General features: G+C 42.1%; 1 protein-coding gene across 1 annotated transcript in view; it reads right to left on the bottom strand.

The window, feature by feature from the left end:
• Nucleotides 1-24,640, bottom strand: part of SLC39A8 (solute carrier family 39 member 8) — a gene marked incomplete at its 5' end in the record, with an annotated part of 78,423 nt that overhangs the window by 52,348 nt on the left and 1,435 nt on the right. The window lies entirely within an intron of this gene.

The following is a 24,640-nucleotide window of genomic DNA, read 5'->3' as shown; positions in this document are numbered from 1 at the left end:
ATACTATTGCCTTCTAATTGATTCTGATTCCTGGTGACCCCGATAGTAGAAAAGAAATACTATTGCCTTCAATTATTCTTTTAATCATTTTATTGGGGGCTCTAACAGCTTTTATAACATTCCATACATCAATTGTACCCAGCATATTTGTACATACATTTCCATCATCATTTCCAAAGTATTTTCTACTTGAGCCCTTGGTATAAGCTCCTCTTTTTCCCCTCCCACACCCACCCTCCCACCCTTGTGAATCCTTGATCAATTATATATTGTTATTATTATTTTCATATCTTACACTGTCCATTGTCTCCCTTCGCCCACATTTCTGTTATTCATCCCCTTTGGGGGGAGGGGGACAATATATCCAATCCTGTGATGGATTCCAGGTTTCTCACCCTTCCCCTCCATGGCCAACCCTCTACCTTCATGATAGTGCTGCGCCCACTACTGTTCCTGAGGGGTTTATCTTTCCTGAATTCCATGTGCCCAGAGCTCTTATCTGCACCAATGTGTGTTCTCCAGTTTGCCAAACTTCTAAGGTAGAACTGGGTCATGATAGTGGGGGGCGGCGGAAGGAAGTATTCAGGAACTAGAGGAATGATGTGTGATTCATCGGTACTATACTACACCTTCGTTGAATCATCCCTTCCTTATAACCCTTTTTTGGCGGCGGGGGGTGTTGGTATCCAATTGTCTGCAGATGGGCTTTGGGTCTCCACTCCCACCCTCCTCGTTCGCATAGATATAGTTGTTTTGGATCTTTTGATACATGATACCTGATCCCGTGGATACCTCATGATCACACAGACTACTTTGTTTCTTCCATGTGAGCATATTTGCTTCCCTGCTACATTGCTGCTTGTTTGCCTTCAAGCCTTTAAGACCCCAGACCTTATATCTTTTGAAAGCCAAGTACCAGCTGCTCTCCTCACCACATTTGCTTATGCACCCATTATGTCTTCGGCGATTGTGTCAGGAAGGTGAGTATCAAAGAGTGCCAGGTTATCAGAACAAAGTGTTCTTGTGTTAAGGGAGACCTTGAGTAGAGGCCCAAAGTCCTTCTGCTATCATTGTACTTAAAATATAGATATATGTACATTGGTCTCTATCCCTTTCATTATAAATCAGGGGTCCTCAAACTATGGCCTGTGGGCCACATGCAGCCCACAGAGGACATTTATCCAGCCTGCCGGGTGTTTTTGCCCCATTTTGTTTTTTCACTTCAAAATAAGCTATGTACAGTGTGCATAGGAATTTGTTCATAGTTTTGGTTTGTTTGTTTTTTAAACTATAGTCCGACCCTCCAATGGTCTGAGGGACAGTGAACTGGCCTCCTGTTTAAAAAGTTGGAGGACCCCTGTTATAAATGTATTTACATATATACATGCCTATAGCTATACCTCTATAAATAGCTTTTGCCTCCTACTTCTTTCCTCTATTTCCTTTCACCTTCCTTCTATCTCACTGTCATGCTCACCCTCCATTTGTCCCTCAGTGTTTCCTCTCAGATACATTGCACTTGATCAAGCCCCACCAGGCATTATACACCCTCCTCGCTATCAATTTTAGATTTCTTGTTGTTCCCTTATCTCTGAGTTTGCTGGCTCCCCACTCCCCTTCCTTGCCCCCTCCTCACCCATGTTCCCCTGGAACTACCGGTCTCATTTTTTATCCTCAGGATTGTTCGTCCTGCCTCTCTTGCATAGATAGACACAGGTCTGTTGCCTTCCAATTGATTCTGGTTCCTGGTGTACTAGAGTAGAAATGTGCTCCACTGGGTTTTCAATGGCTGGTTTTCAGAAGTAGATCACCAGCCTTTCTCCAGTGGTGTTCCAGGGTGGATTCCAACCTCTACCCATTTGGTTGGCAGCCAATCATGTTGACCACCCAGAGACAAACAATTTTGGCTTCAGGAGCTCATTACTGCCAACAAAGATGAAAAGAACATAAGATACACCAAGATGTATGTGGGTGTCAAAAGCAAATTCAACAACCTTAGAGAAAATGAATATGCAGACCTTTTCACAATGCCTAACCTCACACGTAAAACACAATTTCCTATTGAGCCTACTCTCTTTGGGGTTCAGGGTGATGAGTGCTTTGTGCCACCACAAAGAGGGAGCAGCAGACACAGTAGACACTGTGGACCGTCTTTCCTCCGGCCTGCCACAGAGGATAAGAAAGTAATGGAGGGAGAACACAGGTCTATAACAAACAGAGACGGGAAAGTGGGTACAGATATCCATTACCAGAAAGCCCCTGGGAAGCATAATTGCTATGATCAAAAATTGCGCAGCTTATTTGGGTTGCCTGCCCATCACATGATTCCAGGAAGAAATAGGTATAATAGTCCCAAGCAAAGCATTACTCTTCCCTGTAAGAAAGTCTTAACCCTCTTGGACGTTAAGGTCCCGCAACTAAAACATTGGAGGTAAAGAAGAGGATGCCTAGATTATTTCCAAAGTCTTCCCCAGATGTGTGATTCTAAGACTTGCTAAAAGCTGATGACTCTTCTGCAGTCTTATCGGACTCAAGCTGTGTGGCCCATTAGCAACTCATGAGATCTCTTTAATAAATCACAGAAAGAATTTTATGAAGTACATTAAAATGTAACAGAAATTCTAGAGGGCACCACGCACAGATCAGATCGAACTTCACAAACATACTTGCACATATATGAAATGACACAACGTAAAATTTCTTTCTTTCTATAGAGCCAGTCAAGAGTTTGAACAATCCTTCAGCATATTAAAGACACTCTTCTACATAGAGGTGGAGGAATGAAGGGGGGAAGTGTAGTCAAAAGAGCAAGTAATCAATACTAATGACAGCACTGCGTCAGTCCCCGCTGAACCACAGAGCATGGGTGTAGAGCAGGAGGCTGTGGCTGGACAGGCGGCCCTGCCCCACCACCAGGAAGAGCCCAAAGTGAAGAAGGAGCAAAATGCAAGGCCTTGCTTTCTGATCAGAGGACGCGAATGGAATACTAACTCATTACCAAACCTAACTCGCTGTCATGGAGTTGATTCCCATTCCCGACTGCATACATCAATTGAATTAATGGTAGGCCTGCTTTATATAAGTGACTTACGAACAGCCGCCTATTTTTGCCTCAAAGATTCTTTATTTTAATTATACCTTGACTTAACACCCTTGGGCCTGAAACAAAAGAAGGCCGTTGTTGAGGAAAGGGCGGTGTTTCCCAGATGGGACAAACCGGATGAGAGCGCAATGCCTCAAAGGCGAGAGGGAACCGGTTCAACCATTGGCCCCGGAAGTCCAGTCACAAGAGCCCTCCTTTACCTCTACTGCAAACAATGAACAAACCCTGCAATTGCAGGAGCACCAAGTACTTCTCAGAAATCACTTCAGGGTGATGACACAGAAAGGTATGTGCCTTCGTGGGACTCAGCGTCCTCCCCAGTCTCTCTCCCACGTGTGCAGGAGCAGGTCTTCCTCTTTGCCTGTTTGATTGTCACTGCGTGCTTTCCTCAAGGGTGGCATCGGAGGCTCACTGTGGCCTTTTGAGCTTTTGTGTTATCAGACTTCCTTCCAGCCTGCAGATCCCTAATGTTAAGGGGATTGTCTCTTTTTCTAAAGACCTTTTGCTAAATGTTGAGTTTAATTCCTGTTTGCTACTTATTTTCTCAAGCGGCCTTTCTATACATGAATCTCCGAAAGTAAGGTAGTAGTAGAGATAAGAAAGCTCACATGCACTCTATAAATAAGGTACCGAATTGTTTTAGCAAGCAGCGCCACTGATGTCCCCTTCTGCCTCCCCAGCGCCTTCTACCTCAGCAGTTCTGCCTAGTTAGAGGTCTCTCTGCTTCTTTTTGTGTGAATGTTGGGGAGTAGTATGAGGAGAGAACAAGGGGACGATTAGGCGACTTAGGAAAGTTCCTCTCTCAACAGTTTTGTACAGTGGAAGCCTGCTCAGAATGAGTGTCAAAGCTCATGACAAGAGGTGAAAGTAGGCATCTTGGATGCCGTGCATGACCATGTAACTACACTAAACGGTATCATGAGTTGATTCCAACTCACGGGACTCCCACCGACTGTAGAGCAAGCTGGACTCCTTCGGCCTTTTATGGTTGTGACCTTTCAGCAGGAAACAATCAGTCCTTTCACCCAAGGCACACAGGGGTGGGCTCAACTGGCCAACCTTTTGGTTAGAAGTTGTGTGCTCAATCTGCTGAGCTACATAATGCCTCCTGTGGTTACACTGCACAACACTGGTCCTTTGCCTCCAGGCAACAAATATGTATTGACCATAAAAATCCTGGCATAACAGTGAGAGCCGAAGTGGAAGGTGGGGGAAGTTGAAGGATGACAAAAAGAAAGAAATAGGGCAAAGACAAATAATTCACAGATCTTCCATCAGGAGGCCTTACTAACTGTGGAAGATTAAATCATATGCACAACTATCTATACAAGTGGAGAGAACGTGATAAGGTTATGATAGACATATGACAAGTGCTATGGGCACGCAGGAGGAAAAAGTGGTAGGCAACAAAAAGGACCCTGAGGATGGAACTCTGAGATCATAGAATGAGGACCGCTTTCCTGGTGTGACCAGGCACCTCGGAAGAGAAAGCAAGTGGAGGCCAAAGAAGGACAGCGCTGGAGATGTTAAGTCCCAATGCCAGGGAACACTGAGATGAAATGACTGGTGAAATCTAGCTGCACAAGGTTGAGGTCAGAAATAAGCACGCGACTCTCTTCTGCAAAACAGAATAGCTAAGTGGGAGGAAGGACGTCATCGGAAGAGAAAATGTAAAGAAATACAAGCAAAAGATTTGGAAGTACACCCATCATTTGTGCAAAAGTAGGAAGAGAAGGAGACAGTGAAATAAACTCAAAAAGCAGGGAGCAATGTCGGCCAGTAAACTGTCGTGAATACCTAGCCTGAGATCCCTACCCCAACACCCACTAACAGGCCACCTCATTTTCTGAGAGATGCTTTCTGTAGGAGTAAGGGAGATAAGAGGGGCAATTGACCAAGGAACACATAATGCAGACTTATCTACTCTCTGGTAAAGCTACTGAAGAAGTCTAATCTGATAGGTCATGAGCCTGGGGCACCTTGACCTCGTATTGTCACTGTGTGAAAGGAGGCTAACTAAGAAGTAGAGCAAGACAGATTCCAATACCACCGGGAGCCCATGCCGGCATACAGCAACCTAACGCTAATGCCGTCCCTCGGTTCTTCAGCTCCCGAGTCAATGAGCTGACTCGAGCTAGTTAAAATGAGGTTCTTTCACTTACAAATGAAAAAGTCCTGTTCCCTACAGAACTGATTATTGAAAGAGAGTCTCTGTGTCTTGCAGATGGTTACACACTCGAAAGTTGGGAGCTCAAGTCCGTGCAGAGGTACCTCCGATGACAAGACTGGTGATATGCTTCCAACAGGTCACAGTCTTGAAAGCCCTCCGGAGCAGTTCCACTCTGCACCTGGCTCATCACCTTTGGATAAGGATGGTACACCTGGTTCATCAACTTCCTGATACATCGACTGAGGGCCCCACCAGTGGACTGCCAACCTTAGACTGTTCAGCTTTGCATTCACTAGCCTGTGGTGTTCCTGGTTCCTCTTCCCGCTTCCTGCTTAGCAGCCCCTGGAGCTACATGAGTGAGGAAAAGCCTCTGGCTGACACCTGACCCCCAGACTTAAAGCATGCCTACAACTCAGTGAGCCATGTCCCTGGCGTAAGTGTCTTTCGAGATCCATACACATACAAGCATCGCTGGGTTTGCTTCTCTAGAGCATTCAGGCCAACATAGGGGTAGAGTATTCTAACTGGGGGATTGTTCAGTTTTGCCAGTCCACTGGGTATGAAAGTGAGCCATTTCAGAAACAGCGTCAGAAGAATCCCAACACCATTTTTTAAAAAAGAGCCAAGAAGGAATGTGTGAGAGATAAGTGGTGGAGGCAGCAGCAACTGCAGAGGCCAGAGCACCAAGACCATGAGACGGAACAAAGGAATAGCGTCAAGACTTTGAAGCACTTCCCAGACCACAGAGGGAGTGCAGCTGAGTGCCATCAGGCAGGGCACTGGCTTGCCAAGGGGCATGCCCTTTGGACATTTATTGATGTTAAAGGAGCCTTGAAACACTTTCCCAAGCAGGGCAGAGGCCTGGGAGCTATGTGGCTGAGAGGCAGAGGACCAGAGAGTGAAGTGTTTCCCAGCAAAGATGCAGGCAAAAGAAGTACATCCTTACCATTTTATTGCCTGTTCGTGTCCCTATTAAGCCCCATAGTCAGGAGTGTTGTCTGTGAGTTCTGTGTTGCCACGGTGATGGACTACTGAACCCAGCAGCAAAGTAGAATGAGATGGGAGGGACCATTGGCAACAGAATAGGATATGAGGAAGGAGGTTAGAGGTATGTCAGACCTCTGTGTCCTAGGAATCATTCTTAGGCAGGTATGGAGTTGAATTCTTCTCCCTGCTTGTGTAAGTGGAGGTGCTGGTCAGACGTGATCCCCACGCCATTTCTTAAAGACAGTGCTGGGTACAGAGTTAAAGCTAGGTAAAGGGAAGCAGCTTATAAGACTCAGCGTTGATCAACATTGTAAGGAACATCAAATTCAGTCAGGTTTCCTAGCTTGTAAAATAATGGAGCCACACAATCTTTAAATTCTACTACAAAGTCCAAAGGGGAACCAGTGGCCAAAAATAAAATGAGAAGGAATGGGGGTGGGGTGGGTTTAGAATGCAAGTCTGAAGGAGTACTACTTAGCTTCTGTTTGCTGGACGGCTGGTCTGCCCGGTCCTCCTCTGCTGCTGATTGTTCCGGCTTTCACGGGAACTGCCCTCACCTTCTGGAAACTGGTCATATATGCTCCAGAGCATGAAAGCTGTGTAGCCTACGCTTCCCCCCCACTCAGGCAAGTGACAGGTTTGCCCTCATGAAGAGGTGTCACAGGAAAGAGGTCTAATAAAAATCCATCTTCATCTATTCGGCTCTCACTCCTTGCTGGCTCTCATTCATCGATTCATTCACCAGACATGCAGTGGTTACACTTTGTCTGGACCAGGTGTTCTGGAAAGTGCTGAGAATGAGATAAGGTGACAGCCTTCAACAAGCATACCATTCCCAAGGGAAAAGAGATGCACAAGCAAGTAAGCTAAATGCAGTGTGAAAAGTGGGTGCTTTTGGTATTTTGAGGTAAGAGGGGAGTCATCAAGAAAGGCTTCCTAGAGTTCTTGATACATGCAATGATCTTGAAATGTTAAGAGATTTTGATGGCTAGGTAGGAAATTTATGACCCTCAAAAAGTAAATAAAGAAGAAATCAGTAATGCAAGTAGCATTAACATATGAGTTTATAACAAATGAATTTATAAACAATAGTTATTACAGGAGTTCTGAGAAGCTTATGTAGTAGGGATCATAATATATGCTTAACATATATCCTCTCTTCTAATTTCCACATCATCTGCTAAAGTAGATCTTAGGAGAAATCTAAGATGAAAAAACATCATGGCTTAGGAATATGTTTCGTAAGATAGAAAAGCACATATTATGTACAGAATTCAAATCCAGATTTTCACATGCTTCTGGCTTCTATGTCAATGCTCTTGCTGCTACACCCCGAGGCGTTAGATAGTTAAGCACGAAGACAAACTCAGATAACGAAAAAGAAATATTCTGATCAGGGTAAAGAATGTATTGTGTTGCTTCTAAAAGTCATTAGAGTTATGGAATTAAAGTATCTTAGATCATATTTAGGATCCTACCCACAAGCAATTCTAAAATTCAGACAGCAGTCAAGTTTTCTCACCACGGTAAGAATTATACATGGTCATGATTCTTTTTCTCACACTGTGCCCTTCTGTCCATCACCCAGTCAGGGAAATGTCACACTAAGGGGCAACAGCCATACGCAAGCCAGAGAAGCAAACAGACCAGAACCTTGCCCTGCATTCTCAGCCACATGCCCAGGGCTCTGCTATTGCCAGAACGGCCTCCTGTGACAGGGGTGCCATCTTGATTGGTTGACACAAGGAATGATCTGTTTCATTGTTTGTTGGTTTAAACCCAGAGTTTTGGTGGCTCAGAGAAGTGGACTTTGGGATTCATCAACCGGAGCCACCACCACCAAACCAGGAGACCAACATGACTGGCCACAGACGGTTAGGAATGAGAGGGGAACGGTTCAAAGTGACTGTCTAATGGGATGGGCGAGAGCTCCCTGGGATCCTTGAACACACATAGGCATTAGTGTTTGCAAATGTTAACACTGTACCTGGCAGGATGTATTGCTCAGTAAATATTTGCTGAATGAATAAACCATTCACTGTTCTTATAACATTTTAAAAAATCAAGTTGCAAAAAGACATTGAGTTTATATTAGAAGCCTAAATAATATGAGAAATCAAAATAAATGAAGCACAAAACTTTCATATACACAAAATATATATGACAGCTTCACATCTATAACTGGCCAACGATCCCATGAGAAACCTTCAAATATTTAAATTTTAAAAGCCCATTTGAGTGTAACAACTGAGAGGTCATTTCTAACATGTGAAACCAAGGAAAAATTACACCAAAGTAATATTATAAAACTGGAGATTTACATGTTTCAAACCTGTAACGTCATTCGAAGGAGGAGTGAATGAGGAAATCTCTTCCAGGTTTGTCATTGATGCAATAATTAAACTATATAACTTAGTGAGAAGAAATGTAAATGACATTTCCAAAACCTTTCTCCACATTAAGATAAATATGTATGTCTGCATGTATATCTACTTACCATCGAGTTGATGCCAATTTGTGGCATGTCCATGTATGTCAGACTCGAACTGTGCTCCCTAGGGCTTCTCAGTGACTGGGTTTTCAGAAGGACATCACCAGGCCTTACTTCAGCGGTGCCTCTGCATGGACACCACCCTCCACCCTTTCTGATTAGCAGCCTAGCGCATTAACCGTTACACCACCCCGGGACTCCATGCATCTCCCAAGCTTCTCTGGAAATCACCACTCTTAAATTGATCTTCAAAGTTAGCTCTTCATTATCTTATGAAGGTAAAGTGAAGAATTTTCTAAGGTTTCCGTAAAGGAATACTCTAGAAAGATAATCTCCAGATTCAAGGAGAGATTTGGTTTCCAGTGATCCAATCTCTATTTCTGTTGGGTTCATTTTTCCCTTTGGTTTTCTGATGTGTCTTGCTGGTGTCACGATGACACTGGTACATCGGCAAGCCCAGCGCGCGCGCACGCACATACACACACAAAGCTCTTCCTCAAGGGAACAAAAAGATTTCCTTTGCTAGATACATTATTTAAAAGAGAAAATGCTGTCATTTATTATATATTATTAAGGGGAAAAATCTTATTATGGAATAAAATGTATGCAATGACATCACTGGTGTAAATAAGGTTAAATCTAATCTATAGAGATATGCTGTAAAAGGTTATCTCTGAATGACAAAATTATGAGTGATCCTTATGTTGTCCTTTTTGCTTCATTCCATTTCCAAAGTTCTAGACAGTATACATTAATTCCTGTCTCAATTAGGAGGAAACTTTTTAATTGTGGATTTTTTCTTAATCACCTTTTCTAGGTACACTTAGCACATAAGCATAAGAAAGTCTGGAATTCTTAAGAGTTTACAAAGCAAAAAGTAAAATAAAACAAAATACTGAAGCTGCAGGAGGCTTTTTAAAAGAGGCTTTAAAAGTGTTATGGCTTTATCATAGCTATTGAGAAGTTTACCAGTCCTGTTTCATTCCACACTCAATTTCTCAATGGCTTCTGACCTCAAAAAGCTCGGTAAGCGTCACTCAGTCTGGATTCCTGACTGCCTGTCTCTCACCTGCATCCAAATGGCACCCGACTGTCCATCACTCAAGAGACGGTCTCACAGGCCAACTATTTGCTGCCTTTTGGTCTCTGCTCACTGAAGACTCCCACTCAGTCCCTCTTAGGATGAGGTGTGGAGAGCACGCCTCTTCCAAAAATGGAGGATTGGGTACATACCACCAAGGATGGCCCATACATCACAGCCCCAATGGTACAACCACCTTTAGCCCAGGAATTATCAAAATACAGCCTATGAACTGCTGGGGATGCCCAAGATTCTTCCAACGCGTAGGGAAAGTCAAAGCAATTTTCATAATATGACTAATATTGTATTTTCCCTTTTCCTTCTTCTTCACTCACAAATTAAGCAGCATTTTCTCAAGGTTGCATAACGTTCTAGAACAGAAGAGTTTGAAAGACAAAGAACATATGGGGATCTAGCCATTGTCTATTACACCCTACATTGGAGAGATTGTAAAATGTAAAACAATACCACTTATCATTTAATGGAAGTGTACTTATTCTTTTTTTTAAGGGGGGGGGTATTTATTTAACCGCTTTATTGATATAACTTAGTGATTTGATCATATTAAAGAGTTGGGCAATCATCACCACAATCAATTTTATGACATCTTATTCTTTCTTGTGTTCAGTATTAATTGATCCCCATGTCCACCCACCTCCTTGCCACAGCCCTAAGAAACCATTAATCCAGTCACTGTTTCTATACATCTACCAACCTTGGACTTTACACACACACACTCACACACAAACCATACAAAAACAACAACAATGTAGAGAAAAATCTCAAAAAGAAAACACAGTATTAAAAACTAGAACAAGCTTTTTTGACATAACGGCATCTGCATCTGCACTTTGCAGTGCACTCTGTCTGATAGTAAGGCTACTCACGTCCCCGGTCAACAGTCACAGGCTTGTGGGTACCCTGCAAATGAATTTGGGGCCGTCCCTGTCATACATAACCTTCTGCATACTGTGTACCCAAAATTTAAGCTAATAGTGTTCCCTCCTCCGATTTTGGATTTATTCATTTATATTTCTTGGATCGTACAGGCTAATGCACTTCTGCCGTGTGGACTCAGCTGGTGCCTCACTTGAGTGACTGCTCATTTTAGACAATCGGTTAAGACCCCAGATGCTATTCTTTCTGGTAGTCCAGCTCCATTTGATTCCTTCATCATACTTTGCTACAGCACCCGTATCTTCTGTGTTCTTTTATAAGGTCAAGTACTGAATAGGACCACGTCACAAGAAGGAATTGTTCTTAGATTAGGGCTGCAATTAAGTTCAAGCTCAAAATCCATTCACATATTTACAGCTTATAAATAACCCATATAATTGATTTATTACTGTTATTTCAATATTAATTTATTTATGATAAATGTTTTAAAATATTTTAGTGTGAATTTCTACAACAGTGGCTGTTAATAGCAATAAACCACACACTTGAAAGTTTTTCAAGTCTTCAATAATTTTTAAGAGTCAAAAGGGTACCATGGACGACTAAAATAATAAACAAATTTGTCTTGGAAGAAGTATGGCCAGAATGCTTTTTAGAGGCAATGATAATGAGACTTTGTGTTACATTCTCTGGGCATATTATCAGGAGAGACCAACTGCTGAAGAAGGCCATCATGCTTGATAAAGTAGAAGGGCAGTAAAAAAGGAAGGCCCTCACCAAGATGGACTAACACAATGGCTACGGGAAGGGGCTCAAGCCCAGGAACAATTGGAAAGATGTTGCAGGACTGGGCAGTATCAGTTCTTTTGTGTACAGGGTTGCTACAACTTGGAACCAATTCAATGTCATCTAATAATAATATAATTTTAAAAATATACATGAACTCTATTGTGGCCACATTGTTCTCATGTCTTGTGTTTTCCCTTCATTATGACTACTTTCCCTAGAATTCTGATACGCCGCCTCTCAACCTAGCTAACTGACAATGGGTAGCATTTCCTTCTGTTGTATGATGCGGTCACCACAAGTGAGGGCTCATTTGAGGACAACTAACAACAATAATTAGGCACCAAAAGAGTACAGTGATACGATAATAAGTGAGAGCTTGGGCAATGCCCAAGATGAAAAGAGTGTCAGAAAAGACAGTACTCTGGTGCCGCCACCCAACAGACACTCAGTGAGCACGTTAGGCATGCCAGACACAAGACTGATGACTGAGACCCATTATCTGATTTAATCTCCACACTCATCCCGTGACTTGGGTATCATTACCCCCATTACACAAACGAGAACGCTGGAGTTTGAGAGGTTGCATAAGAGAGATTTAGAAGTCATTGCAACAGGATAAACTGACGAACGTGCCATAAGAAGCAACAGAGGATGAAAGAGAGTCACGACGGCTCATTGACGCCATCGAGAGCCACCTCCTTTGTCATGAGACCAGGAGAACGGGATGCTTCCGAGCTACTATGATTAAACATTTTGATCTGAGAGTCTACTGGGAAAAAATGCAGAACACAATTTCAAATCCAGATTTTATGGATGCTGTCATGATAGCTCGACGAATCCCCCAAACTATTACTCTGACATCATTCTTAAATCTTACGCTGAAAGCCAATAATATCCTCCTGAAGTCTTCTTTTAACTACGTAACAATGTAGCTTTAACTAATGAAGAAAACCTGTACTGAGCATTGTGCTCTTATAAGAATTACCTATGTGGGAACGAACTGACAACAGCAACTGAAAAGATTAGATAGGAAATGTAGGTGCAAGCAAGTGGTAATGTGGATTACTAAAACTGGCAAAACAGGGTAACTAGGAGGTTTTGATGGTAAAAGCAGATGGAGTTGATGATGAATCCCATTTGGGCAGATTTAGATCTGTACAGAACAGGTGATTGAATGTCAATAGGCAGCCAGATGAGTTAGGCTAAAGGTCAGAAGAGAAGTATGAATCAAGCTAACTGATTGAGAAAGCCTGTACAGATCAATGAATCGTTATTCACAAAAGTGAATGAGGTTGGACAGGAAGTGCATACCATCAGTAGAAAGAAGAACGGAGACAGAACCCTAAAAAGTACCAAATGCACTGCCATCGAATGGTTGCCATCTCACAGAGACCCTGCAGGAGAGAGTAGACTGCCCTGTGGACTTGCTAGACTGTCACTCTACGGGAGTAGAAAGCCCCATCTTTGTCCACATGAGTGACTGGTGGCTTTGAATGCAGGCTTTAACTACACCAGCAGGGCTCCTTTTAAAGGATAAACAAATCAAATTGAAAAGAAGCAGCTGAGAGATGAGAACATTGAAGGAGACCAGGAAAGGGTATGTTTCAGTAGAATGTGCTCAACATGGTCAAAATTAAGAGAATTGGGATCTGACAAGCATCGTTGCACTCAGCAATAAGATGTTCTGGGTAACTTTGTGGAGAGTAATTTTAAGGAAGTGGTAGGGCAGAAGACAGACTACAATCGGTTGAAATGTGAATGGGAGGTAAGGAAGTAGAACAGCAATTACTACACTTACAGTTACCTACAGAGTGTGAGACACAAAAGCCTTGGAATGTTCAGGGGATTCATAGCACAGCAGCCCCATCAGTGTAACATCTGCTTACAGCAGAACAACAGAGGAAAACTGGGAATGGAAAATCGGAACATCTGTCTAACTTAGAACACTTTGTTTGACTTTTGCCAAATGATTTTGTTGTGCCTTAATTTCTGGGCAAACTTATATGTCCTGATTCTCTCATAATATTGTTCTAAATATCAAATGTTAATATTACTTTATTAGGTTTGTAAGGTGATATTATAGGAAATAACTTTATAAGGTTGAAAATAGCTTGTAGAGAAATTAGTATCAAGTTTTAGAGCTAGCTTTGCCTATTGAAAGACAGCTTCAGCAATAACCTAACTCACTCTGAATCGATTCTGACTCATAGCACAGAAACCAAGTGGGTTTCCAAGACTGTACCTTGCCATCCTTCCACTGAGTAACTGGTGATTTCGAACTGCTGACCTCATGGTTCTTAGCCCCACATGGAACCACTAGACCATCAGGGCTCTTTTTTTAACTCAAATAAGACAAGAACATTAGCAGAAAACACTTTCTTCCTTCAAATGATTGTACAACACCCAGTGGTGGTTTGAAGAAACTGGCTTCAATTTAATATCTAGACCTACAGAAAGCATATTTGGCTTTCAGGAAAATAAACCAGACCCTCTAGGTCAGGTGTGTCAAACTGGGGCCACATGCAGACCCCCGAAGGAATTTTTTGTGGCCCACGATGCTCTGAAATAAAGTGAACATAGAAAAAAGTGTCATGATGAAAATAGTGCTTATGGGAGATCGAGGCAATACTACACAGAATTCCCTCCTGACATTTTATTTCAGAGCATCATGGGCCACAAAAAGTTACCCCGGGGCCGCAGGTGGCCCACAGGCCGCCAGTTGGACAGCCCTGCTCTAGGTGATGCTATCCTTCCCCATGAGAAACCACAGTGCAGAAAGCCAAGTCTTTGAAAGCCCAGTTGTCCTGTAGGGGGCTCTCACTCAGCAACTACAGTCTTTCTGACTTTGAGTGAGTTACTTGACCTATTTAAGGCTAGATGGCCACATAAAAATTACCAGGGTTGTTTTTTTGTTTGTTTCTTTGTTTGCTTTGGGGGGGAGGGGACAGGGGGAATCTAAGGACAATGAGTACAAGAAAGAAGGATGCTATTTAATGAAAGCACTAAGAACAATGTTTGCCACACAATAAGCACTCCCTAAATGCTAGCTGTCATTCTTACTAGGACGAGGCCTGTTTCCTGCCCACAGCGTTTACTTAAATGACATTTGTCCCAAGGGACAGTTTCCTGATATCACTTTCCACAAGGAGGCTTCCTAAAATTCATAGAGTAATGGAATTAAAAGATAGTGGAATTTTTCCGTGAACATTTTGAAGTGACCAAAGAACTTAGATCACGTTTTGAAAGCTCTGCTCCTAAAGAAAACTGACCTGCATCATTACTCGATATGCAGACACTGGTATCCCCAATCTCCCGCATAGCTCAAGGCCTCTGGGTGGTCATAGCTCAGAGGCTCACTCTGTACATGGAGTGGCTCTACTGCTCAGTGCAGGATCGGCCTGCTCTGCTCCTGACCTCACAGCCCTCGACAGCTCACAGAGCAGACCACTGAACATCAGTTTCAATGTCATTTCCATGTGTGATTCACCAATGTAAGCAGTAAAGGTTAACGGGCATAAATCACTTCCCTTTGATCCCCTAGCTAGTAGGGGACAGAATGAGAATTCAGCCCAGAGGTCAAATTAGGAACCATTATATCATATTCTCTAATATTATTAGATACCTAAAAGCTCACTAAACAAATTAATGACTCGGAATTACCTCTGAACTAGTTTCACAAAATTAAACATTCAAGGTCTTGCTTGTGCTCAACGTATTTAATTTTTCTTCTAAGGATTCAGTTAGTGATCAAGAAGGGAAAGCGTTAAATATCTGGACGTGGAAGGCATGCTACGACTTTTCAGCTTAACATCTTTGATCTAGATTCACGGATTTGTGTTTTTGTTCCTCTAAACTTCAGGCCAAGAAAAACAACAGAAGATCTTTGGGAGAAGACAGAAACCAAGCAAAACAGGGCTCTATTCTGAAGGTTTCCTTTGTTACCTAACTCAGCCACCAGAAAGGTAATTTAATGACAGTTTCATTTCTTTATAAAATAAGTCTCAACACTCAATGAACCCATTTGGCTACTGAAACAGGGAATTGGGAATAGTTTCAAATAAATTGTTTCTATTACAAACAGGAATCTACTGTTATCTGGAGCTGCAAATGGGAAAACTACATAGCTCCTTATGTTATCTGGGGTTTAGTAACATTCTTTCTGTTTTTCCAATAAATTACATTACAAATAATCCTAACACTGTTTGCAATTATGTTCACTGCTCCCATAGGAAATGCCAATCAATGCACAAGGAACTTGAAAGCAATTATTACCAACTACATTATTAAGCTGCCTTTATTTGAAGTAGCTTCTCTTTCCCCTGAGGCATGTCAATCCTTTTCCAACTCAGGCCTCCTTTTCCAACCCCAATTATATCCCCTTCTTCCCCTCTCTTAACCCCATCACCATTCAAAGAGATTGATAATACAGAGAATTCAAAACGACACTAAATTTAAAGAACAGACCTATAAACTATAGTCACAGTTAGCAACCATTGTTAGGATGACAGAATTGGGCAGTGGTTCGCTCTTCTGTCCACAGGATTATACAACAGACTGAAATAGTGTGATTCACAACCAACGGGACAGCACCTAATAACACAGTTATGCGTGAAAAGTAATATAGGTTTTTATGATACAGAAGCTAAGTTCCTGCCCCAAAACATCTCTCAAGGTGAGTTTAGTAGGGAAATCAGAATCGAGTGTGAACCATGAAAAACACGAGAGTTGGGGAGCACACAGCCAGTTCCCCTTCTTGGTACAACCCCAGAAAGGAAAAAATAAGGGGTCCAATTAAGGAACATTTCCTCTTGTCTTGGGGTTACTGTGTGAGAGAGCTTAAACTCACACCCCACAGCCATGTCCTACCTACAGGTCTAAATCACGGCCATTGAGTCAATGCTGACTCAAAGCAACCTTGTGGACAGCAGAGAACTGCTCCTGTGAGTGTCTGCCACCATCAACCTCTGAAGCAGAAAGCCTCATCTTTCTCCTGGGGAACAGCTGGAGAGTTTGAACTGTCGGCTTTACAGTTAGCACCCAAACTCGTAACCACCTACAGGCAGAGTTAGTCATTCAGGAAGCATCCTCTGCTCCTCTACATTTCCTCATTCCTTCAACTCCTATCTCAACACGTAGAACAAACCACCACGTCTCTCCAGTGTCCTGCAGCCAGGAATGTACTTGCCTCATGGGCATGGTCTCTCAGAAGAGCATGCGGCTTCATTGGCAATGAACTTCCAGGGTAACAGTGAGACCAAAACTGAAAGTTTAACAGTAGACAGAGGTGTTTCACTCATGACTGATATTGACACGTAGGCTGATTACACTTCTGAAGCTCGAAATTAGAAAAACTTTTTGCTCAAAATATTTTCTCTGAAACAGTTACACACACACACACACATGTGGACATCAAGCAGGTCATGGAAGATTTCCCTTGTCTATTGAATTCCACTTTTTAAAAAAAAGCATATATAAAGGAAAAGGAAGCAGCACACTGCAAAAGAGGTTTCATATCACACACAGGAAACTCTATGGTGTGATTAAAAGAACATAGGCATTTGGTATGTACAACGGTTCAGTAAGTAAATATTTTAAAATCCAAACACGATACTCTCCCAAAACAAAAAGAATGGACTGAGTTGTAACTCCCTCATGGGGTACTTCCAGTGCAAAAATGATCTCTCCCCTTTTCCAACTAGTAGAATATCTTATCTATAATATTGATTTGGCATTTAATCATAAGCAGCCTTTTGCTATTTCATGTAACATTAGCTCTGTGATGATTTAACTACTGCACTTTCACCTTGCATGGCTACTTTTCATAAGTTTCTGTCTTATTTTTTCATTAGATTATAAACTCTCTAAAGATGGGGACAACCTGAAGTTGTAAAGAATTTAGACTTACTTGAGTTCACAACCAATGCTCATGGAAACTGCCTTCAAGAGATCAAAAGATGCCTAGCATTAGGCAAATATGCTGCACGGATTTCCTCCCACTGTGAGGACTAAGGGGCCATGTTTGCAGTGCTGTCATCTGCACGTGGAACTGGGACACTGACTAAGGAAGACCAAAGAAGAATTGCTGCCTTTGAATTGTGGGGCTGGTGAACGACAAATATTGAAAGTCTGGTGCACTGCTAAAAGGACAAACACATCTGTCTATCTCAGAAGAAAGACAGGCAGAGTGCGCTCATAAGAGGCTGGGATGGAGAGAGTTCATCTTACATACTTTGGGCATATTGTCAGGAGAGATCAGTACCTGGAGAAGGATGTCATATTTGGAAAGGAAAGGGGCAGCAAACAAGAGGAAGGCCTTCAATACCATAGATCGACACTGGCTGCACCAAGGCGCTCAACCACAGGAACGACTGTGAGAATAGGGCAGGACTGAGCACAAGTCACCATGGGTCAGAACTGAATCGATGGCATCATCCAACAACAACAGGGACGGGGACATGGATCTCAATGTAGTTCCTATAACCTTAGCCCCATTCCAGAGACTTGACTAAGCAACAGAGGGAGATAAAGAGCTGGTGATTAGTAACTTCTGTCCATAGTTCAAATCTGATGTAGTAATTATTGTTAGGTGCCATTTGAATCAGCTACAACTCATAGCCACTCTCTGTACAACACAGTGAAGCACTGGCCAGTCCTGCTCCATCCTCACAATTGTACTTTTGTTTGCGGCCAACATTAGAGCCATAGGGTGGTATGCCGAGCATAATGTCCTTAGCAGTACTGATAACACGGCCAAGGAACTTGAGACAAGGTCCTGCCATTGTCGTGGCAATGGGGTTACTCTGGCTGTAGTGCTTCTAAAACACATGTGCTCATTTTTTTTCTGGATGTCACTGGAATGTTCAATATTCTACCCCAATACAAAAGTCAAATTCAAACAAATAAAATTTTTAAAAAAGTCAAATTCTTCTTTTGTCTTCCTTGTTTCTTGTCCGGTGTTTTAATGGAGATGAGGTGATGAAATGAGTCCGGTGCACCAAAGTCCTCAAAGTGACATCTTTGCTTTTTAACACTTGCTAGAGGTCTTTTGCAGCAGATTTGACCAATGCAATACGTCATTTGATTTCTTGCTTGCATTTTTCTGGCATAACAACACAATACCACTACACAACACAACCACTATCACACCAGCACCGCCACTACAATACCACAAACTCAGTCTGACTCAGTGGCCCGATAGGACTGACTACCCCTTTGGGTTTCCAGGAGCAGAAAACCTCATCTTTCTCCCCCAGAGTGGCTGAGCTTACAGTTATCAGCCAAACAGATAAACGACTATGCTACCAGGAAGGGCTCCTGGAGGTAATGGGAGCCCAGGGTAAACAAAGTAATTGTATTCATTTGGATTGTATCATATTTTCCAAAATATTTTTCAACATAAGCACTGCAGCATAATGGCTCAGATTACTCGGGTTCAATCATTTAGTGCATGACGTAGTCCAACTTTCATAACTTCTCTGTACAACATTTTCCTTATGGATAAAATGAAGATACTAACAATACCTTTAACATAAAAGTCTCGGGAGAACAAAATGTAGCGACACATATAATGTTATTAAGAGCGCTTATGTCACATAGTCAGAGATCAACAAATCCTTATTATAATGATCTCTATTATCTACAAAAAGGTCTATGTGACTCCCAGGATAGTGAAGAAAGACATAGATTGGAGAGTTAGGTATGTAAAGACATGAATCTCCGTCATACGTGGATTTTAGGCAATTTAAGCTCTTAACATCACAGTCAAATGAATTATGAATGTCTCTCCCCTCTTGGAAATGAAGGATGGAGCAACCTCAATCAACCTACACGAGGAAACAGAACAGGCTAAAATAGGTGCATTGTCTCACAGGGTACACAACAGGTCATCCCAACTCAACCTCACCCTCTGTCCCACCCTCATAGCTTGACTTGAACAAACAGGTTGGAAGGCATTCCTGGTAGATTTACTGCATCATTTCTGGACACACACACACACACACACACAATAGGAGCAGATGTTCTTTATCTACTCCATCCCCAATCAGTGCTTCCCAGAACCTCCCTAATCTAGCCCCACCATTAACCCAACAACAAGAAAACTGCAAACTTAATAGCAAACAATGAATATATTTATTCCATGACCACACACACACACATACACGCTGACATCTTTTATTGCTACACTCCACAAGCCTGGACGTTCATTGATTTGCCAAGGTTTTACCCACTGATTCACCCCTCTGCCATTATAGGCCAAGAAATTAACAAAGAACAATATCTAGCAATAGGCAAATGGCCACTACGGTCAAAAGACTGGAAGCAATGAGATTTTTCTCTGGAGCCGTGCCTTCACCTTTCATCCACAGCTGCTCTTCCTGAAGTGCTGGAAGCACAGGCGTGCATGCACGTTTCGGACTCACTCTATTCCATATGCAAAGAAACATAGCGGACCCCTTAGTTTCAACCCCTAATACATCCTGAGCACTGGGGTCAGATTAATTTTCCAAAAACACAACTAGGATCCCACCCCACTTTTGTTTATAATTCTTTAACTAGCTTGATAAAATTCTGTGGTGGTTAGGTATTATGTCAACAACACACTTCAGGCTAGGGGAGGAGTTCACCCTGTCAATCAAGCCATAGCTTAATGAAATCTCCTTGGGGGTGCAGCCTTTTATGTAAAATCAAGATCAAACAAAGACATGCCTTTCTGCCACTTCACCTTTTTCCTCCCTGGGATTTCCTTGGGACTCTGTCTGCCTCCAGGGGCAGCCCCACGTGGGTCACCTGCCCTGAGAGCTGTCAGCACCCTGCCATGCCCCCCCTCCCCCACCCCCAACCTTGGATCACTGGGCTGTGATCTCTGTTTTCCGCTTCACCTTTGGGCATCCTCAGCCTGTGGTTACTGGAGTCCGAGGAAGGCCCCAGCTAGCACGGGAGCTAGGAACTTGAGTCAGACAGGCTAAATAAAGTACCTTCTTAACATAAAGTTGCTTCCTGACAGAAAGTTAGTTATTGTACGTGGATGAGTATGACTAGTTTGTTTCTCTAATACATATTCTATCTTGCCTTTATAATGATATGGGTATAAATATTATCTCTCCTTCAATAAATTATAAGGTCAAATGAGGGCCCAAAGTATGTGATCCATCTTAAATAATCTACACTCATGAATTCAAAACACTCCTAATGAATGTATATTATACTCCAAACACTACACTCCCTGTAGGATGCAAAAATTAACACTCTCTACTGCTAAATGAAAGGTCAGGGGTTCAAGGACACTGAGGGGAAGCTCAGAAGAAAGGCCTGGTAATGGATTTCCAAAATGCCAATAGTTACAACAAACAAACAAACAGAAAAACAGTTGAAGCAGAGTTCCTCTCTGACCTACATGAGGTCACCATGATTTGGAATCAATTTGATGCCAACTGGTTCCTGGTTACCAGGGATTACACTAGCCCCAAACTAAGTAAGTCCAGCTGCTCCCTGCAGCTAAAATTGTTTAAAATTTAATACAACCATGTAAACAGGAGATTGTCACATTTTAAATTATGTATAAACTGTAGTACAATTTCTATATATAACAATGTGATGATTGTATAAGCACAAATTAACTTAGTATCCCATTGAAATGGCACATAATAAACTCTTGATCAGATCTAAAAAGATTCTCAGGATAAGTGATATCCAAACTGAAAGCTGAGGTATAAACTATTATATGTGGAGAATAATTTAGATAAAAGTGATAGTGAATGATAAGGCTGAGAAATATATAAAGATCGGATCATGAAAAGGGCTTTTACATCATATGACAGTTTGCAGGTTACCTTGAAGGCAATGAATTGTTTTAATAAGATGAGCCATATAATTCTATTTTAAATGACCACCCTACTTACCGTGCTCACAATGTCTATTGAATGTATGAACTCACGAGACGTTTGCATAGAACAAATATTTTTAAAAATTTTAAAGGAGAAAAAGCAGTGATTCAGTACCCGTGTAATGCCCCAGAAATGTCTGACAGAGGAGTTTAACTTGGCTCTTGAAATGAAGGATTCTGATTGGGTGACTCAAGGTAGAGAACTATAGTCCAGATTGGAGATAGCAGAAGTTCAAGAAAGATAATGAATTAAAATTATGTGGAGCATGAATAGAAAACGAATTCAGAGAAGGATGAAGGGCTCCGTTCCATGCGTGCTAGATCTGGAGCTCTAGATTAGCGTGGGGTTTCCAAGACCTTCAAGGTTTAGCTCCATCAGATTGGAGCGAGCTCATGACAGCTCTCTTCAACAAAGGAAACATATTTGAGATGCTGCTTTAGAAATAGCAAATATAAATTGAAGGGCCTCAATGGCCCGGGGAAGAGATCAGGTGCTCACCAACTTTTTTTTAATTCGTGAATTGGGTCACAGTTTACAAAGCAAATTAGTTTTCAATCAACAGTTCAGACAGTTTGTTTCAAATAACTGAGTGCAGTTGCCACAATGTAACATCTCTTATCTAACTTCCTCCATGTACTTTGCTTTTCCATTTACCCATTTTTCCTCATCTTTCAGAACGTTGTGCTTGCTTGGGCAAATAGTACTCCGTTGAGCTTCAATAGGTGCTTGTTCTAAGGGGTGTGCGTGAGTGAAGTGAAATTAATTATGTATGGCTCTCTATAGCGCCCACCAATAATTGGGTGGGACCATCTAACAAGGTGCAGAAAATTCTAGCTCAGGGACCTAACCGTTTTGCCATGGCTCTGGCTATGAGAGAGCCATCTGAGAAGCAGAAACAGAGAGAAAGAAAGAAACAGAGAGGATTCTAGCAGATGTCGTTCAAGATGCCTGCCTGAAGTGACAAAGGCAGGAGAGGTCAGGCCAAATGGAGAATAAGTTAGCTTTTCAAATCGACTAGCAGTGCTTGGATGGAAAAGACCTAGCAATGTGCTCCCATAAAGATTACAGCCAAGAAAACCTTATGGGGCAGTTCCACTCAGTCACGTGCGGTTGGAATCCACTTGACATACAATAATAACAATATGAAGGGACAGAGATTAAAAACTGGTTTCAGGCAACCCAGGATAGCTCAGATTACAGTCAGGTATGGAGGTCACAGAACACATGTGGTTAAGAGGGTACCCTTCCTAGGCTGTGTGTGCTCCCCCATCAGCCCATTGCACCTTCAGTAACCATGTGGAGCAAACCAATACACTGCATTGTTCTACTGTCTCCAGTTTGAGCTCAGGTCACCTTGGTCTTCCAAAGGAAGAAATTATTTCAATAGTAGTTAGGAATACTTTCTTAACATAGACAAAACTTTCCACACTGTCTAACAGGCCTGCAGGATAGAGTCACCCTAACCTAGCAAATACCATAGCCTTCATCCAAAAGAATAATGCCATTTTAGACTGACCTTTAGAAAATTCAACAAATCCTTGTCCATAGAAACTATTTCTCTTTTTCTTAGTCTTTTTCTGAGTCAGAAAAAGCAAGCTTCTCCCAGAGACCCAGACATTGTTTCTTTCACTTTGATGCAGGTGAGGAAACTAGAGTTGCTTTAGGTAGAGCATGGGAGCATTCACAATCCTAAAATACACTCCAAATGAGAGGGTTTCGGTGCTGGAGTAAATATCAATGCGCTCACTAAATTCAGCAATTGCCAGAAAATTAATGGATTAGTCTGGGTTGGTATTCCATTTGTCATCACTGAACTGATGGTTGTGGTTTTCATTGGGGCTTTTTAGAACATTAAATAGATGTTTGTTAGGCCCGATTGAGTGATAAATTGTCTTTGGCTTCCCTTTGTTTCCAAGGTAGTTATGAGCTTTATCTTGTCTCTCTGTGATGCCCAGAGAGCCAGTATGTGGGCAATTAAATATGAAGAAGAAACACAGTGTCATCATAATAATAGATATAACTTATCTATTAAGGTGTTCTAATCTGTGCATAAACTGAGAACCAAATTGCTGAATGACTGTAACCAATTTTCCTAGAGAAATTAGGTCTACTTGCCAGTGCCTATGGCTTGGGGGTCTTTTCCATCTCCAGAGAATGCAAGCGAAGGAGAAAAGTTCAGTCATGTGTGGGTTACAGATTTGTAACTTCAAGGCCAATCCCCAAACTTCCTTCCAACTATATGCTGGCACTATTCCTACCCAGAAATACAAGAGGCAGCTCAGCCATTTCCCCTCCTTGGAAGAAAAGGAGACAGCAACCAGCCAAAAAATTGTTTATTTTGGTTTATTTTCTAAATTATTTATATAATAGGTGGACACTTTTTCCCCCCAACCTATGTATGACTACAGGTGACTAAAGAACATACACAAAGAAGCCATGAAGCCTTTTTGGATCAAAGAGAAATATTTCATGGCATCAGACAGTTCCCCTTCTTCTTAGGTAGAGTGTATTTGAAGGCTAGACATTTTTAACAAAAGAAACAGCAAAGTTAACTATTAATAGTCTTAGCAAGGGATTTACCTGACCAGAGTTGTAATGGGATATCAACCACATTCAGAAATCTTGAATTTCCTAGTGAGGAATATGATATGCAGAATTTCTCAGACATCTTAGACCACGAAACTGTGTCACACACAAACATCTCCTCGAAGTGCGGGACAAAATGGGATACTGTATATTGTCTTCTGCTCTTTGCCAGGAGTTGTGAACAGCGGACACTGGGACTGGGGAAGAAGAGAGACACCTAGACACTGGAGGGACTCTGCTGAAAGAAAGGAAGGCCGGCCACCCAAGAGGGAGGGGGCATGGGAGTGCTAAAAGCATGCTTTGTCTGCTTCGCATTTTTAAGAAATGCCCACTGCTACAATGTTCATCCAGAAAATAACTAAAAATACATGGTGTACTTTTGACACTCGATGTTTATGTCTATCAATATCCATACTGTTTATTCAATTGCACCTAGACCAGGGGTTGGCGAATCTGGCGAAGGAAGAGCCAGTGGTGTCCTGCACAGCAATTTAAAAGGTCTTTGAGAGCCATACATATATTTTTACAGACATATAAAATTTCCATTATGGGAATTATATCCTTAACTGTTTTTCCGTTTTACTTCAAGAAGAGCTGCACAGTACTACCTAGCATTCTAGGAGCTAGAGTACCCTGAAATTCCAGGCGATAC

This window comes from Echinops telfairi, unplaced genomic scaffold (assembly GCF_000313985.2).
Source record: "Echinops telfairi isolate 266 unplaced genomic scaffold, ASM31398v2 ScPeMD7_7468;HRSCAF=8506_0, whole genome shotgun sequence".
Taxonomy (NCBI): domain Eukaryota; kingdom Metazoa; phylum Chordata; class Mammalia; order Afrosoricida; family Tenrecidae; genus Echinops; species Echinops telfairi.
This window is presented reverse-complemented; position numbering and strand designations above follow the sequence as displayed.